General features: G+C 37.7%; 1 protein-coding gene and 1 pseudogene across 1 annotated transcript in view; one reads left to right on the top strand and one right to left on the bottom strand.

The window, feature by feature from the left end:
* Positions 1–948: 948 nt before the first annotated feature.
* On the bottom strand, positions 949–1,966 carry LOC135770195 (C3a anaphylatoxin chemotactic receptor-like; annotated as a pseudogene).
* Positions 1,967–7,056: 5,090 nt separating this feature from the next.
* The window catches only part of LOC135770362 (C3a anaphylatoxin chemotactic receptor-like), a 37,150-nt gene continuing 24,234 nt past the window's right edge, over positions 7,057–19,972 (top strand). Inside the window, exon 1 of the mRNA XM_065280065.1 lies at positions 7,057–7,119. The gene's annotated coding sequence lies outside the window, so the exon portion shown is untranslated. The remainder of the gene's footprint in view (positions 7,120–19,972) is intronic.

Raw genomic sequence — 19,972 nt, 5'->3', positions numbered from 1 at the left:
AAATCTACAGTAAGTTACTGGCAAACAGCTAACAGTTACACGTACAGTATGAGAATAAACCAGTGGTTTAAAAGCTTTCATACTCCCAGGGTTTAACATGATGACTGGTGGCTCTATAATGCACACATAAATTTACATGAGTATTGTGAGACAAGGATCAAACTCGGATCACTGAATGCGCTCTTGAGAGCACTGAACACTAGATTATCATTGCTGATGTTGTTTCAGAATTTTATGTGATAGTTTTAAAATATGACTATATTTTAATTTAGTTGCTGCATGAAAAGATTTAATCCATAAGGACTTTCCAGCTATTTTATGGGTTTGTTTATGTGACGGATGTCAGCATTACCAGTACACAACCCTCACACTTACTCGCGTATTAGACTACATCTCCCATAACTCCCCGTACCAACGGGTCTATTTAACCTGGGACCTGCACACACTAACTTTGCAAAGTCTTGTTTGCCACTAGCAGCATTTCTGAGCGTTTCCTTGTGTTTACCCGTGTTTGCTTTCTTGGTGCTTATTTTGGACTGATTATTGGATTATTGATGTTTGCGACTTAGGACTGGATTATCCATTACGACTGCTTTCTGCCTCTCCCGATATTGAACTGAGCATCGTTTATGATTGTTCTCTGCCTGCCCCGACCCTGGATTGTGTTAACGTTTATGCCTATTCTGTTTGTTGTGTGCTTTCAACAATGAAGAGTTGCAAATGGATCCACATCTGTCTGACTCGTCACAGTTTATTTCAGCAGTATTATCATTTTTAGTCAGTAGTAAATTCTTCATACATTTTTATCACAAATCAGCGCTCTCTCTTTAACTTTGAGAAGAATGGAGGAGAACTTGAGAAATCTTTATTTCCAAATTACAAATTATGTCTCCAATCATATACGACTGAACCTAAAAATGTATTTGTTCTCTTGTTTTCAGCAAAGGATCAGATGTTTGTTTCTTTTGTCTGTACACTTACTACCTGCTGACATTGAGAGTTGTGAGGAAGTGAAGTTGATCTCCAACTCAGATGCTCCTCAGTAAAAGCCGCCTCAAACACCAGCAAGAGAGACTTTTTAAGTTTCTTCTTATACTCATCACACATAAACACATAGAGAATGGGGTTCAGACAACTGTTCAGATAAGCCAGACAGTCTACAAAGGTTTCTGCAGCTTTGAGTTTCTCTATAGCACTGAGACTCTTATACTTCACTGCACTTATTAAGCAGAAATGGTGGAGAGGAAACCAGCATATGAAAAAAGCCAGAATCACAGATATAATGACACGAAAAGGCCGGAGGTGCTTTCTTTTGAGACGTTTTACTCGCACACCAATAGCTATGTATGAAGATGCAATGATTATAAAAGGAATTAGAAATCCCACAATAAATATGTATGTGAACAAAGACATATAGATACTGACATTCTCATACTCAACAAAGCCAAAAGGGATGCTGCAGCAGATGGCTAAAATCCACACAAATACACTGATGATTCTGGCTTTGACTAAAGTTTGTTTGTTCTGAACCCAAACAACAAACCATGTGCACAGACATCGATCCACACTGATAACTGTCAGAGAGAAAACACTTGCAGACATATTTAGTGAAAAACCAGTATTCCAACATGCCACCGTGAGTTTGTTGTGCCAAAATATCATCAAAGGCAAAAGCAATTTTGTAAACCAAGAACGTAATAAAAATGAAGTCTGCAATTGCCAAGTTAAGAAACCAAATGGAGTTGACTGTCGTCTTCATTTTGAAGCCGGTCACAAAGATGACAAGTCCATTTCCAATGACACCTATGACTAAGGTGACAACATATATGCATATCTTAAAGATGATGAGTTTTGATGAGTTTTCTTCTTCTTCTGGATAGTCATATTCTGTGTAATTGTCTTTGTCAACAGCAAAAAGAAAAGATAAATTAATGTTGATGATGGTACTTGAAATTATTAAAATCATTTCAAATTGTATTTGTGTTATGACTTTAATTATTCATGTGTATACAGTAAGTTCAACAAGGTAAAGATTTCACAAACGTGTGTGTGTGTGTGTGTGTGTGTGTGTGTGTGTCCATGTGCATAATAAGCAGCATACAATGGACATATTTATTTCATATACTATATACATTTCACTATATCATATTATGCTTATAACTGTTTCACCCTGAAAAACAGATCACTTAGAAGGTGATTTCCAAAAATGGTCTCTTTGCAACTGGAGCCTTTTGACTCCTTTCTTACTCTTATAATCTAGATTTTAAAGTTAAAATGTAAAAGATATCTTTATGCAGATGATATCCAGCTTTACATCTCCTCACATCCTAACAAAACCCATCAGGTTTCTGAGCAAACAGAATGTATTAGCGATATTAGTGACTGGATCAGTTCCTGCTGCCGTGGAGGTCATCACACCGCTGATCTACTGGCCTTTCATCAACGTGATGCCCAACCAATGTCTGACCAACGACCACCGGTTGCCACCATTTAATCTACCTATATTCATATATATAATACATTTTATAATATAATCAGGGGCGTTGGACAAGATCTTGGGCCCTATGCATAGGCAGTCCTGATGGGCCCCCATGCCCCACCCCCATAATATATTCCAGACTTTTCAAGGGCCCTCTCTTCCTTTGGGGCCCTGGTAATCAGTACTGGTTTTACCCCCAGTCCGACGCCCCTGAATATAATATCTAATACATATAGTATATCATCTATAGAATCAGCCATATCTGGCTCTATATAGAAGGATTTTTTCTTCCTAGGACTTTTTCCTCCTGTTAAATAATTTTTTTCAACCCCTTGGGAGTCAGACATTGTCTTAACTTAGAACTCTCTTTTATACATAACATTTTTACTACGCTTGCTAGTATGGTTTAATCTTAGCCACTGTACTCTGCTGCTTATGTTGTCCACCAATTTTATTGTGTTTTTCTCTTGGTTTTTAATGTAAAGCTGCTTTGAAACAATTAGACAATTATGAAAAGCGTGATATAAATTACATTTAATTGAATGTATTATCTTTTTAACACTGCCATTCTGCTTGTTCTCCACTGCATTTAGTAGTTTGTGAATGTGGTATTGGAAGCAGCATATAAAAAAACACCAAACCCGCAGCTAGAAATGCCAGCTTCCTCTTTGGAGGCATTTGACTCACACTGTAATAGCCATTTATAAAAATAGATATAAGAAGATACTTCTTTGGGCAGAAGTATATGACATAAGTGATGCTCTAGCACAGGGTTCCCCAAATCTTACCCTGGAGGGCCAGAGCACTACAGAGTTTACGTCCAACACTAATCAAACTTACCCACCTATGATTTTCTAGTCAAGAAGACCTTGATTAGCTTGCTCAGGTGTGTTTGATCAGGGTTGGAGCTAAACTCTGCAGTGATCCGGCCCCCCAGGGTATGATTTGGAGAATCCTGCTCTAGCAGATGGATAAATCCACACAAATATACGATGATTCTGACTTGGATTAGTTTGTTTATTATGAAGCCACACAATCTGTATGTGCACCGGTCCACACTGATAGTATACAGGTAAGAAGTGGCTTTCCAAAGACAAACCATATTGAAGGCAGTGCAGAAATGTCACGTCCCCAAGGGGAAATAACAAGAAAGGAGTCAGAGAATGCAAATACAAATGCAAATTTTTCAGACTTCAAGTTAGAGAAGATAAGAGACCCCTCACCTCCACCTCTTCTGTTATGAGCCCCAACCCCTCACAATTTTATATACTGTGTTCTTCTCTTTCGATTTCCCTTGCCCAACAAAAGCCCATCCCAAAGCTCTATCCTACTTTAACTGTAAGCTTTGATCACACTTCAGAGTATTTTTTTACATGTTTCAAAACTTCCAAAACCTTCCCCGATGAGGATGACATCCTCCCTCACCAACTCCGCAATTTTGCACATCATGCCGAACCAGAGCTTCCTCTGCAGGCAGCCCAAGCATCATCATTGGTCAACAAAGAACTGTCGGACGAAGAACCGAACCAGGACGCTGACCCGCAGATCAATTATGTGAAACCGACAGTTAAACCAGAAAGGCTAACTAAAATGTCTGTCCGAGATCAAAATCTGTGCAAAGTTGCCCCTAAACTTCAGACGAGGGCAACCACAAGGACGAGGTACTAGCGTCATCCATGCCAATGATACAAGTGTCCAGCCCGGAAGGTTCGATGTGGGTTTTCAGACCATGGACCAATAACGGACTGACTCAAGCTGTTAAAAACCTATACACCGGACATTTCAACGAGCAGACAAAGGTTCAATGAGAAATTCAGAGACTTTGGAGAGAATTTTCACCAAAGTTAACCCAAATGTCCCGCTGAGAAAACCTGTGTAAACAAGGAAGAGGGACAGAAAAAAGACTGAAAAAGAGCTGCAAATGGCTATGGTCCATCTGGGACAAATGTCTGCTGGACAGTTTCACTATTATAAGGAATGGGGAACTGAAACTGAGAAATTGGCAGTGACTCATATCTGCTAGAATAAGAATACTGTGTGTAGCTCTCATGCAACTAAATGAAACCCAAAAGATGATGTACGATGTCAAATGAGCTCTTCACACAAGCCGTTCTCTACAAATTTGTTTGCAGCTAAATGTGCATACACAGCAAATTGTGCAGGTTTTTAGACAGGCGTAGCCAATACTAATGGCGAAATTCTATGCATTTCTGTAAAGACCCATGTAATACATGGGACCAGGTGTAAGCTTATACAGACAGGGAGGAAGACACAGAAGGTTTTGAGAGGGAGTTAAAAGCTGTGGGCCAACAAGAGGAAGTGATGAGGGGATGATTGAAAGGTGGCCAAAGGTGAACAAAGGTGGCCATGTCAGGTAAATATCATTGTACTGTAAGTGGTAGACATCAGGAACAAATTCTGAACAAGATGATCATTGTAGTTAAACACCAGCCACAGACTGTTCTTAAAAACATGAGAGATGAGCTAAGCCAGAAAGCAAATGCATGGTTGGAGGAGAGAAAACAGGAAGTAAAGCAAAGAAAGCTATTGCAAATTGGTCAGTATGCTAATATTAATTTCAGTGACAAAGAAATAGATGATGATGTTTGATGGCCTCAATGATGTTTCACAGGAAAAGGACGGCGCTCAAATGTGAGATAGAGAGACAATTTTAAATGTTAGTTATCATGAAATGATAAGAGAAAAAAATTGTAGTGGAAAATGTTATCTTTACTTGTTTTACCTTTACTTTTTATTTTATTTCTACAGTTTTATGATTTGAGCATTATTGCTGATTATTAAGAGTTTTATAGTATGGCATAAGCACATAAATTAACTACATTTTTCTGTCTTTACCTTAGGTTTAGTTGGCTATGTGACTATAGCGATGGAAAAATGCTGTTTTACTGTGCGGACTTAATGTTTTATACAGAGATATAAAGAGCTGCAAAATCAGGATGCATACGGATAGCAAAACGGAAGCAGTTGACTATAAAATTTGCCTTATTTCGGCACACTTTACATGTTGCAGATTGAATGCCCTTGCAAGAAAATCATTTCAAACTGTATTTAGGGTATGACTTAAATTTTTCATGTATATTCAAAAAGTTCAACAAGGTAAAGATTTCACAACAGTGTGTGTGTGTGTGTGTGTGTGTGTGTGTGTGTGTGTGTGTGTGTGTGTGTCAGTGTATAATAAGCACCACAATGGACATAATTTATTTCACATATAAGTTTCATTATATCCATATTATGCTCATAACTGTTTCACCCTGAAAAACAGATCACTTAGAAGGTGATGTCCTACAGGGGCGGACTGGGACCAAAAAGTGGCCCTGGACTTTTTCACCCAAAGTGGCCCATCACACCCTTCTCGCAACACACCACAGCACAATAGCCCAACATAAATGCTACTTATACTTTTTAGAAGATATAATTTATTATAAAATAATGAATTTTAACTATCTGCCAATTAGGGTTGTAACGGTATACCGGTATGATGGTATACCATGATATGAACATGCACGATTATCATACCGTAAACATTTGCTTATTTCCGGTTTTGGAAAAAAATATAATAAAGGAGATCTCACCTGTGCTACTGCGCATATGCTACTTCATTTCCCATAACTGCTAGACACCACTCATTTATGTACAGCAGAGAAAATTTCAGAGACAAAATCTAACCTCTATCCCCCGCTGAGAAAGTTAAAATCTGCATTATGGGAATACTTTGGGTATCCCAAAAATGAGCGTGTGTTGTCCTTAAAGTTGGATATCCAGTTTGCAAGAAATGTGGACGAAGAGTGGCTGCAAAAGGAGGAAATACGTCGAACATGTGCTACCAAATTCGCAAACACATCCCTCTGTGCAGATAAAGGTGTGTTTTGTTTATAATTTAAAGCAGTATTATTTCCGTGATGCAGAGGGAATCCCGAAATCCAGTCATGAAAATCGGCCATAAATCGGAAACGGGTGTGTGTCCGTCTCGTTCTCTCAAAACACTAAAGCACATTTAAGTGATTTCTATTACAATTTATATTTTCAATCTTAAGTTGATTATACATAGGCGATATCTAAAAAAGAAATAACTTATATCTTATTTTGTTCAAATGAGTGATGCAGCTTTATTTTGTTTTGTTTTTTCAAAAGTTTTTTTTTCAAAAAAAAAAGTTTGATATAATAAACCAAATGTTCAACCAAAAACCATATCTGTTTTCATTCATTTAAGGGTCATTATAGCTCTCTCTCCTGCGTGTTTGTGCACCTCTCTCACCCTCAAACAAGGTCAGAGGAAGCGCCATCGTTTTAAAGTTTCTCCTAATATGACACTTAACAGCAAAAGAGCGCTTACGCTTCAATATTTGACTGACAGGACAGCTGCATCGGTAGTTGCCTAGCAATATAAAAAGCCGCACCACACTGCCTTTTTTAATCACTTTTAAAAAGTGTTGAAGATGTTTTGCTAAATAAATTTTTACAGTAAAATTTTTCTCCTTACAAAATCATCACTCCGCCCCTAAACTCATATTTACTATATAAGAGGAAACCGGCAAACATTGTTATACAGAGAAGTTGTTGTGCGCTTTGACCAAATCTACCTGATAACAGCAGAGTAAAGATAAAGACAAAGAAAATGGGTAAGAAATTACATGTATGCTAGTCATGTTTTCCTCTTATAATGTGGCTAATTAATTTTTGTTTTAAAGATATTTTACTGTACCTTTAGTAAATAGTTTTACCAACATATATTTACCTTCAGTGTAAATTAGATCAAATTGTGAGTTTTATTTAACTGCACCCTTCTGTCTCCCTGTATTCTTCTGCATCTTTGCTTTGAAAATTATGCAGTATGACCACTTGAGTTAAAGTTTGCTCTGTAATCTCAATGTACTGCTGTCTATGTAAGTGTTGACAGCTATTTAAAGTTTAACATTTTAAGATTTTAATGACTTTATTTACTTTATTTTTTACTTGCAAATTTGTGACCAAGTCTGTGAAATCTAGGCTAAAGTCTAATAATCCAATGATAAGATTTTTGGCATCAAAGTAGGATTTTACTTTAATTTCAATCTTTGCTGTCATCTTAGTGAATATGAAGACATCAAGATATCAATGTTATAGTTTAACAGAATGGTTTTTACATTATGTATAGGATGATTATATGTAAAAAAACGTTAATCACAAAAAAAGAGTTTAGCTGGGTTTTCACAGATGGGCCACATTTAGTACCAATTTTTATTGGCAGAGCAAAAGCCTTTCAAACATTCAAAACTACTCAATGTACATTTATTTCACCACATTTTTGTGGGTTTGATTGGAAGTGGACTTTTCATATATTTCAATTTTTTTTTTTTTTTTTACATATTGTTCTTTGCTATACTATTAACACATTGGGGCGGTTTCCCGGACCAGGATTAGCTTAATCCAGGACTAGGCCTTAGTTCAATTAGGAAATATAACTAGTTTTAACAAACATGCCTTACTAAAAACATTACCTGAGTGCATTTTGAGGTAAAACAAAGGGCACTGATGTATTTTAAGATATGTAAGTGCAAGTTGTTTTCAGTTTGGAGAGCTCTTAAAAGTGTTTAAGTCTAGCACTAGTCTAATCCCTGTCCGGGAAACCGCCCCATAATGCGTTATTTTAACACATTATGTGTCATTTCACGTTGATTTTGTGTTGAAATAAATGAAAGGGACAACACATGATAGGTTAAAACAGCACAAAGTGTGTTGTTCCAAAAATAGCACAGAGATTTATCTAGTTAAGGACAACGCCTTAAATGTGTTTTAAACGTGGTGGTTCCCTGGACAGGGATTATCTTAAACCAGGACTAGGCCTTAGTTTAATTAGGAAATACAACTAGTTTTCACAAACATGTCTTAATAAAAACATTACTTGTGTGCATTTTGTGGCAAAAACAAAGGTCAGCTCTTACATTTATTTTAGTCTAGGACTAGTCTAATCACTGTCCGAAAAAACCAACCCAACATGTGTTATTTTAACACATTCGTTTTAAGAGTACATCTGCTAGAGCATCACTTATGTCATAAGTCTCTTATTATACAAATGGCTATTTCAGTGCAAGTCAAATGCCCCCCAAAAGGAAACTGGCCTTTCTGGCTGTGGTTTTGGTGTTTTCATACGCAGCTTCCTGTCCATTCACAAACTATTTAAAGGAGAACAAGCAGAATGCCTGTGTTAAAAAATAATGCCTGATTAGAGATAGCTTTTACTTTATAACTTTTAAAATCTAGATTCTAAGAGTAAGTTAAAAGGCTCGAGCTGCATTTTTTTTTAACATGTGCCAGTGAGATTTTTTTATATATATATACCCGATTAGAGCTTATGCAGATTCAGGGGCGAACTGGTCATCTTGAGCAATATGGGCCATTTTGCTGTTATGTTTACAATACTGTGTTTTTCTTTTGACCCACTTGTAACACACTGCTGTCGTTGCTGCCTCCTTCAAAACACACATGGTCACTTAGTACCGTGGTCTAACATCAGTGTCAAAATGTTGACAAATCAAAATTAAAGAAGGCAGAGTTTCTGTTCACAGAAGCCGTGAATGACTTCCAGCAAATTGCATTACACGGCCGAGCAAGAACTGTAACCAATCAATTGAAAAAAGTTGGGTGTTTCTTAAGACAAACGCAAATTCCAGCCAATCACATTAGAGAGCTGGGCAGAATTCCAACCAATAACATAAAAGAAGGCGGGAGTTTGTGTTCACTATGGCTGCATCCAAAAGCTCTAAAATGCTGCATTCTGAGGCAGAATTCCAAGGCAGGAAAGCATCAAGTCATGTCCGAATCAAATGTTTACTTCATGTCTCCTGAGATACCTTCATGTCCTATCCCACAATTCTATGCACTGGCATTCACTGGGAATGTGATTGTTCAAGCATGGTGCGGCTGGAGCACACATTGTGCTAATCTGTATATTGTGATTGGCCTGAATACCTCTGACGTCAGCCGGAAATGTGACGCTCCTTAACATGTTTGAAAGATTTGGTTGCTAATTGGAGTTAACTTACAGGCTGAGAGTCCAAAGTGGGATGAATTATGACAATGTCGGTCTTGTCTACATCACCAATCCTAGGAAGTAAACTGTTGCATACAATCCGTGTGTTTGTTGTAGTCTAAAAAAAGAGATTTACGTTGTAGATGATATCATGCGTCATCGTTTTTTTTGGGGGGTGTATGTATCTTTTTCATATAGTTAACATACACAAACATAGCTACTAATACACACCTACACACCAAAGGAAATGTAAAAACATCAATCTGACCATAGGTGCTCTTTAAAAAAGAGAGTTTGTGAGTGTGTTTCATTTGTTCCATTTTGTAACTTTTCTGGTAGCTTTTTAGTAAATTAATTTGTTCTTGATTTATAAAACTTAAAACAATAGATCATCACCCTTATGCTGAGTTTACACCAAACGCGGTTTGGGCGTCAAAATCGCGTCTACCGCGCGTGGTTTGCCGCTTGAACAATTTGGATGCATTCGCGCGTGTAGAGCGGAGTAGACGCGCAGAAAAAGCAAGCATTTGACGCACGTCCGAAGCAAAATCCGCTTCTTGTGGGAGGGGCAACTGCTGTGCGAGTGTCTGTTTGCAAGATGACTGATGTTACTTGTGCATTTATCAAGAGAGTTACCAGTTTTGTATTGGGTAACCTTACTATGGGGAAAAATAAACGGCGCGGGTAGATAAACGTCACGTGACTCAAAAGTGAAGCGTGTATTACAACTTACCAAGTTGCCCAAAGTCCTTACTGACACTCTTCCAAGCGAGGTCCTTTTTATTCCTGTCTCCACTATAGAAATAACAACTTGTGTCATATAGCTTCGAGTGACTGCTTGAGTGAGTGACTCCGGGCGGGGCTGCCACCACAGCAGCAAGCAGGCTCCTGATTGGTTAACGCGGCGCGAAATTCCGCCAAAGTTCAAATTTTTCAACTCGGGCGTCAGCCGCAAATTCGCGTGAACCGCAAGATGCACAAAAAGCACAATTCGTGCTTACCGCGCACAGCGCTCAATTCGCGCCTTTCGCCCGAGCTTCACGCGCGAAAGAGGCGGAAACGCGTCTTCCGTGCCGCGCCGAACGCCTCTTCCGCGCCGCGGGACCTCCTGATGCGCGTCAACGCGTCTTCACATTGACTTAACATTGAAATCACTCGCGCTTCACGCCCTTACCGCGGTTGGTGTAAATGCAGCATTAGATCTGACACAATAAGAGAACAGAAAGTCAAAGCCTCAGGTTTAACCTTGTTTTATGTCATGGTTGGTAAGATGTCATTGGGAGTAGGGTTGTAACGGTATACCGGTTTGGCGATATACCTTGATATTAACTTTTACGATTATCATACCGTAAACATTTGCTTATACACGGTTTTGGAAAAAAATAAAGCAGATCTCACCTGCGCTACTACGCACATGCAACTTCATTTGGCGTGACTGCTAGACTCCACTCGTTTATGTATAGCAGAGAAAATGTCAGAGACTACAAATTCTATCCTCTATCCCCCACCAAAAAAAAAGGCCAACAGCGTGGCCAACAGCCAATCACTTTGGCCGCAACACAAGCTTCGGTCTACCATAAACGTAATTGGCTGGCTCTGCCTAGGTTATTTGCATAAGGCGATATGATTGGCTGACGCACGCGTTGCCGCTTGAAAAGTTGAGAAATGTTCAACTTCTGGCGCGAGCAACGGCACTGACGCGGCGCCGACGGATCCACAATTCAGTTCGCCAACGCTTGACGTCACCCATTAAAAGTGAATGGGAAGCGTCAACGCTTACGCCCCGTGTGAAAGCGCCGTTAGGCCACATAATAAAAACTATACATTTCACTCACTATATGATGATGTGAACAAATGAATATCCAGAGCAGTTCTGAGAGAATTTAATGAGATTTTTTTCATTTTATATAAAAGAATCAAATTAAAAGAATAAAAAAAAGATTAAAAATCAAAGTTTACCTTTTTCGAAAGTGTATTTTTCCCCAAAAAAGTTTAATATATTAAACCATATGTTCAACCCAAAACCCTATCTGTTTTTTATTAATTTAAGGGTCTTTGTAGCTAATGATGATAATAACAATTTTTATAATAATAATAATAAGTGTTTAATACCGGCAAACCGCGAAACCGTGATAGTTTCTGAGATGATTATCATACCGTGCAAACTCATACCGTTACAACCCTACTACAGATTTCTACAAAATACAAAATAATCAGTTCACACAAAGTGTTTATCACAAGAACAGAAGACAGCAAATGATACTGCCAACAATGTGCATGTTTTCTGTTCTACTAGTTTCAAATATATTTAGAATAAATGACTGCACCAAGGAGAAGGTAGACAGTTTTACTAATAATGTGTTTGTTTATTTTGCACATGGTAGTAAATCTTTTTAATTCTTTTGGTTTTAAAATAACGCATCTTTACACTAAACGAAAAAAGGAGGGTTGCTGCTATATTGTTAATTTCACAGGAAAAATGCTGCAAAAATAGTGGGGAAAAACACTACAGATAAATTGACAAAAAAATAAAATAAAGCAACTGAAACTGTTACAAAAAAGTATTAAACTTTAAACTAAAATCTGTTACTATTGGCTTATCTACACTTTAGAAAACGTATTATGAGTCATGTTAGCAAGACAAAAATTGTCTTTTGGATAATTAGCTGTAAAACTGAGGTACTGGTAGTTCAGTCATTTTATCTCCACTGACCTCCCACAAGTCAAGAAAAACACAGCTGGAATACGACCTGTGTGAAGAGCTCCTGCCTACCTGTCTGTCTGTTGGCGATGTGTGTTAAACTGTTGCGCACAGATGCAGAGGAGGAAGGGCAAATACGACAAACTTTCCGCGTCTGTCTTTGTCCCACGGACAAGCGCGAACGGCTCCGTTCGACACATACGCAGTACAAATGATTTCTTATACAAATGATTACTTTACCAGGCTGTCAGAGCAGCACTAATTCGCGTCATTTACAGGACATTCCCAAATTCGGGATAGATGAAGAAAAGTAATGGACTGACTGTCTGAAAAATCAACTGTGCACTGCTGCTTTTCTCACTCATTCTGAACTTAAACTATGAAGACTACTGCCACCCACAGTCCGCTCGATTCAGAGCTTAAATAGTTAATCTAAATAATTAACAATTAGATTTTACTTTCTATTTTCTCCCGTCGCTTGGGCCCGAACTGCGCGTGGGCCCCTGGGCACGTGCCCATAATGCCCATTGGATAATCCGGCCCTGACTGCTTGTAGTTGAAGATGATTTGCATGTTGGTTTTGTACATAAAAATATCAACCCACCTCTAATCTCCTTCATATAAGGGGAAACTTTACCCTTATATGAAGGGGGCTTAGGGGTGGGTTGATATTTTTTGTACAAAACCAACATGCAAATCAACTACAAGCAGTGCTGTTAATGTTGTTAAATGTTAAATTTTGATCACCTTTAAAAAAGAGACAACAATGCAATTGATTCTTATAATAACATTTATAATCCAAAGTGACAGTGGAGTAATATTTTTTGGTGTGTGTTCCCTAGCAATCAAACCCATGAATTTTTGCACTCATAACGCAAAACTTTACCAGTTGAGATGCAGGAACACAAGTCTAACTTTTACACACAAACTATTTGCACTGACATTTGCAGCCAGATGAGGGCCTCAGAGTTTAAAGAGATTTTGCTGCAGAATCAGCCACAACAAAGCCCTGAGAGTAGTCCATGTTTTCTTCTATTTACTTCTGACTAAACCATGATTCAAATGCAAGTTTTGAGCAGCGCTTGTTATTTGTCATTTTAATGATCACAAAAGCAGACATGGTTTTAATGTTTTAGTAATTCTTACCTGTTATGTTCTGCTCAAGCCGCACTGGCAAAGTTGAGATCAGCTGAGTCATCTGCATTTTCTGGATCAGATTTGGCTCGTACTGATAAGGTAGTAAAGACGATATTAACTTCTGTCAGTATTGCACTAGAAGCTGATCTTGGTAAGGAGCATCACATTTCCGGCTGACAACAGAGGTGTTCAGGTCAATCACAATGTACTGCTTACAGTAGCTGGCCAATCACAGGACACTGCGCCTTTCAGAACGATGAGCTTTGTGCCTAAGCAACACGTTTCAGGGAGGTTTAATTAATATACGACATGTGGAAATTTATGTTTTTCGAACCATAAACCAGGCAAACACATTGTGTACACAAAATAACAATGTAATACCAACATAATAGGTGCTCTTTAAACAGTCACATTTTTTATTATAATAAGATTCCCTTACTACATCACATGGAGAGCAAAATATGAATGACCTATTTTTGACATGCTTGCAGAGAAAGGCTTACCAAATCAAAGTTACAGAGTTTCCCATTTTCACGTTTTCTACGTTGACAGAAGCACTGGGCACCCAATTACTCAAAATCTGCTGTCATCTGCAGTTATACACATTTTACAGAGACCAGTATTCATTAGATTTAAAGAACTTCATGGCACTTTTATCAGGAGAAGTAATATAATGGGATAAAAATATTATTAGAGAGTAAAAGCTCAGGACTAAAACTCTTTTATATTCAAATTAATTTCTACTTTAGATTTGTATTGTAAACCATTTTCCACAGACTTTTCCACCAATTCAACACAAAAATAGCTAAAAATACTCACCATTATTACCACAAGTTGTTTGGCAAATGGTTACTTTAGTAAATAACCAAATAAATAGTATAACATTTATAAAATATTTTTAGTCTTTAATAATCATTTAGTAAATAATCATTATATTTTAAGGTTAGGGTTAGGGTTTCAAGAAGCACAATAATTTTGCTGAACTATAAACACTATCCCCCTGCTTTAACACATGAGTCAGATTTGGTGAACTGTTACTTCAAAACCCTACACACAAATCCCTACATTTCTCAGTGCTTACATATGGAAAGCACTAGCATTTACTCAAGTCAGCACAGCTTCTCAATTAGCAAACAATTACCAAGGTGGAAACACTAAGAAATTGATCAAACATCAATCAGACCCTTTAATAGATAGATAAAAGGGGTGTATCTGTTCACTGAGAAATTAAGGAATAGGTCAAGGAGGATGAGGAGGGAGAGGAGGAGGAGGGAGAGGAGGAGGATTTGGTGAAAGAGGAGGAGGGAGACGAAGAGCAAGAAGACAAGCAGTCTCAGATGAAATTCGAGCCACTCTAGCTGACCATGTCCTTGTCCATGGTATGACTATGAGGGACGCTGAGCAACGAGTAAAGCCTAATTTGAGTCGCTTCACCATTGCCTCTATCTTCAGAGCCTTCAGGGAGGAAAACAGATAGGTGTACTTACAGTAAGACTGCTCTGTACAGTAACTTTAGTGTGCATACACTGTTGGATTATGCAACTGTACACTGTTAAACCTTACCAGGCTTTTTAGGAGTAAATTACTGGCAACACTGTTGCCAGCTAGTTACTGTACAGCATCTGTAACGGTGACTTACTGGCAACAGTGTTGCCAGTATAGTACTGTCTATGACAATACAGTGAATAACTGGCAACAGTGTTGCCAGTAATTTACTGTCTCTGTACCATTACGGTGTCTTACTGGCAACAGTGTTGCCAGTTTTATACTGTAGGTTAGGAATTACAGTTAATAACTGGCAGCAGTGATTTCAGTTTATTACTGTAAGATACCACATGCTTCAGGTATAATACTGTATAGCATATGAAATGCCGTACTCATTGTGGTACTCTAAAACTTTTGAAAGATTCTTTTTGTATGTTACTTTATTAAAAAGGGAGAAAGAACCCCAAAATATTTAGACAAATACACTTTATTACTGTGGCAATAGATGTCAGGATCAGAGGACGGATGAACCCAATCGCAGACGAAGTCGGGGAAAACAGAAAACACTTTATTTACTAACATATGACAAAACCCACGAGGGTGTACACGATATGAAACACCGTAAGCAGATAGATAATACTAAACTTGACAAGATAACTCGGCTAGATAACCACATGAAAACGAGAACAAAAGAAAATGAACCTGCACAGAACTAAGGACACAATGACATTATATAGAAAAAAACAAACAAGATAACGAGGGGGAACAGGTGATGGGAGAAAACCAATGATTACTAATAAGCAGGAGAACGAGGGGGCGGGGACAAGAGACAAGACACCGAAGGCATATGACCCAATAAACAAGTCATGAACCTCCACATAGAGCATGGGACTGCCAGAACTCTGCCATCATAACTAGATATAAATACAAAACAAGACTCATTGGCAGGATCCTGACAATAGATAAATACATAACACAAGGAATCACAAAATTAAACTAAACAGAACTAATTTTCTGTAGAATTGGCAAAATAAGATAACAAAAAGCAATAATATAAACAAAGAACACTGCCACTGCATGACAGTTAAACCCAAACTAACAAAATCATACTCCAAAACAATGCAATCAAATAACATTCAGGTTAATTATTGGTAGTGCGACACATAGCAAAAAAAAAACACATATGGCAAATTGTGTGGTTTACTTTCAGTGTAATAGACAAATTCTTTTAAGACACTTAACAAAATCATGTCAAATCCCACTCTCAAAAAAAAAAAGATCTCCGTTGTCACTGTTGACCCTCAGGTTATTCCAAACCTGCAGTTATTCAACATAATTTTAATGACCTTCTTATATTCTTACAATTCAAGGATTAACAAAAATGCTTCATATAACACGAACTAGAAACCAGAAATTAAGATCTGTTTTTTGCACAGGCCTACTAAGGGGTTAATGGTGCCACATGGTGATCAACAGTAAAAATTACAAATTGTACCTTTTTGCAAAAGGAAAAACCATCATCAATCAAAAATTGCTTTGCAATCAAAAATGTTGCTATAATGGAAGTCAATGGGGCAAAAATGACCACAAACCATAAATGAGGAAGAAAAAAATGTAATCTGATGCTGCACAAAAACTAAAAATTCATCAAAGCCAATGTTTTTTCTAATCGTTGAAATGCCCAAGGCTGTGAAAAGGATTTTTAAAAAATCCAGTCCAAAGTCACTTTTTATATTGAAAATAAGTCATTTTGTGTTTTTTCCAAATACTTATTTGGGAAGTTCACTTATAAACTTTTTAAAGAGTTACAATCATGGAATTTTTATAAATATTTGGTAATGGTAATTTTGATCAGTATTGAGGTTGATTAACAGATTAATATTTTTTATATTAATCTGATACATTTTTACAACAGTTTCATTTAGTGGCATTTTTGGCCACGAACAACATGAAAGGGCAGTGAATCTGAACAATGCACAAGGGTTAACGTTGATAGGAGATGCTGAAAACTTGCTAATCAGGAAGCTATTTGGAACCTTAACTTTATGTGTTTTAAAGACACTCACAAATGTTTTAACAGTTTACTTACTCATTTTCAGCTTTTAAACATACAAATCCACTATTATATTGTTAAACACAGCACGAGCAAACAAACACACAAACAAGATTATCAAGGCAAATTGGTGACACCTGCACCTGTGTATGTGTGTGTGCCAGTAATTTACCAGATAATATTACAGTTATTTCCCTTAATTGGCGCAAAGAGTAATTTACTGTAGTTTATTATTAGTGCAGCATAACTGCACCTCATATCACAGTAAAATACCTTTCACCAATGTTAAAGCTAAATACTGCCAATTTTACAGTTAATTACCCAGAAATCTACAGCAAGGTTTAACAGTGTAATAAAGAAATGCATAAAATTGCCTTCCATACAGATAGACATATCAGTAGATGAATGCCAGGGGTGGATCAGGCATGCAAGAGGATTGTACCCTTGATGCCTGGCTAGGGCCAATGTAGACTGTGATGTAGACGAAATGCTCTGGCCTGACCCAGAAAAAAAGACGGGATTTTGTATTTATTTTTTTACAGTTACAGTAGATTAATGAATAAAAATATATTTTTTGGTCATGTGAAAAGGTTTATGCGCGGGAGAACCACAAGCAACATAACTTGTTTTGGATATATTGTTTTGATTTTATTGCACCAGTGTTACAATGTTCTTCCGCAAGACGCATGCAGTTTTGTGCGTCTCGGTGGGTAGTTGCATACGTGTGTCTCCGTTGTTAAAGTTTATTGTATGATTTATCGTTAATTTGAGACTTATTTTAACAATCGGGAGTCATGTAAACATGCGTCTTTTCTGGTCAGTCGTCATGAAAACATGGTGTTTGGAACAGAGTGAAAACAAACTACATATCACTGTATACCAACAGTACCGGTAAGTTATGTGTGAACAGTGTTGGGAACGTTACTTTAAAAAAGTAATTAGTTATAGTTACTAATTACTTCTCACAAATAGTAACTGAGTTAGTAACTCGGTTACATTATTATAAAAGTAATTAATTACCAGGAAAAGTAATTACTGCGTTACTTAAAAAAATAATATTTCAAATAACTTGAATGCCCCTTACAAAATTAAATATGTTAAATGACTAAAATGGATACTAAAGAGAAATCACTAATTTTGTGGCAGCATGTGACGATGTGAGGTGCTTTATTAGATCAGAATTACTTGCCACAGAGGTGGAGAGACTTTTTCTTCATGGGCATAAGTTGCACATTACACAAACATTCTTGCCTTTCACCTCAACAATGGAAAAATAGTGCTTTATACTTCGTGTTTGCGACCGCTACCTTTGAGCTTGTTGTACTTGCCATCGCCCTGTCGCCGGTGTTTTCGGAGTGATTGATGCGCGATGACCGGGCTGCATGTCAGTGCTTTGAGATGGGGCACAGTCAGCAGCAGCACCGCTGCTCGTTGAGAAGACAAAACGACGCGTATTTTCATGTCAGTCTACAAAAGTCTCCAACCACGCCAGAAAAGATAGCTAGATTTGTCCTATAAAGTCGCTAAAGTGATAGAAAGTTGCTAAATCTAGCGACAAAGTGACCAAGTTGCTCAGACTTTTTAACACTGCTGCTCGCTCCTCTGACTTGGACTGCGCGTGTGGGCGGGCCTTTTTGTGAACTCTGCCTCTGGTTGGCTACCGATGGAAATTAAGCCAATCATCATTCGTTATGTTTCTCACAACACACACAAGAGAAAAACAGTGTTTGGCTGAGAGAGTGATACGCGGCTGAAAATCACTACAGTAAGATCAATTTTAGTAACGCGCCGCATTTTAATGTCAGTAACGATAACAGCGTAATAACGTGGGAAACAGTAATTTATTTGATTACTCGTTACTGAAAAAAATAACGCAGTTACTAACGCCAATTACTTATAACGCCGTTATTCCCATCACTGTGTGTGAAATCACTAACTGTCTGACTATCAAACTACATGTAGACAATAAAAAATTTTTTAGATTGTCACATGTAGATTAATATGAAGGGGATAACGTTTTTAACCCTTAGTGCAGGAGTCACAAGTGTTTTGTTTTAGACATAATAGTAAAAGTAATGGTTCAATTAAAGGACTGTTAAAAGAAAAGCTGCAAATTAACAAATTATTAATAAACCTACCATATGTTGTAGGCATATTTTTATAAATTAGGAGATTTGTCATTTTGACAAAGGCTTAAAACGACACACTGTATATTCACATAAACCATACCCACACTGCTGCTGTAGCCCACCTTTTGTCCTGAGACTTTAATATGGCATTAATGGCAAAAAAGTGCTAGCTTGCCACTAGTTAGAAATAAAAAGGTTGGCAAAAAAATGCATCTCAAAACTCATCAGATTGATGCTTTAAAATATGTAATTTAAAAAAAAATTATAAGGGGGAGCATGCTCCCAGATCCCAGAGGGGTAATTTTCTTCTCATCTTTTTCACCCCTGACCCGTTTTCATGCCTGAAAGGTCTCCAAAAAAATCTGAGTGGGTGGTGGCAGTGGAGCTCATTGGGTGCTCAGCACCCCTAAAGCTCTAACCCTAGAATCGCCTCTGGTTAGGACCAAAAAATGTTCAACAAATCATAGATTTCGGTCCGAACTGACTTTTCCTTTTTTGTCCCTCATACGTAAGCGTAATTTGAATGCCCACCGCGCAGCGAGTCCACGCAGACATCATACGTTCACGTGCACTCACCTCCTGTCTGTAAACAGCGTAAACAGCAAACTTTTCTGCTGAATTGACAACCTACACAGGAGGCACAAACTAAAGGCATCTTTTATAACAACAACAGCAAAAACTGCCTGGATCAGCAAGAGCAAAAACCCAAATTAACATCGGTAACTTTACTGCTTTACCACGAGATGAAAACAGGTGCAGGAGGCAAAGGGTCTGAAAGGGTCGTTGCACTGTTTATTTTGGTAAGGTGGGTATGCGATATGTTTGTATTGAGATGTATTCAAATATTCTACTTTGATGAAACGTTGTGTTGCTTATGAAATTTGTGTTCATTTACGGATTAGCGTAACGATATAGTTACTACGTCTACACAACCGAACGTGTGCTTAAACTAATTCGG

Source organism: Paramisgurnus dabryanus, chromosome 8 (assembly GCF_030506205.2).
Source record: "Paramisgurnus dabryanus chromosome 8, PD_genome_1.1, whole genome shotgun sequence".
NCBI classification, from domain to species: Eukaryota; Metazoa; Chordata; class Actinopteri; order Cypriniformes; family Cobitidae; genus Paramisgurnus; species Paramisgurnus dabryanus.
Note: the sequence above shows the minus strand (reverse complement) of the source record. Positions and strands in the feature narration are given on the sequence as shown.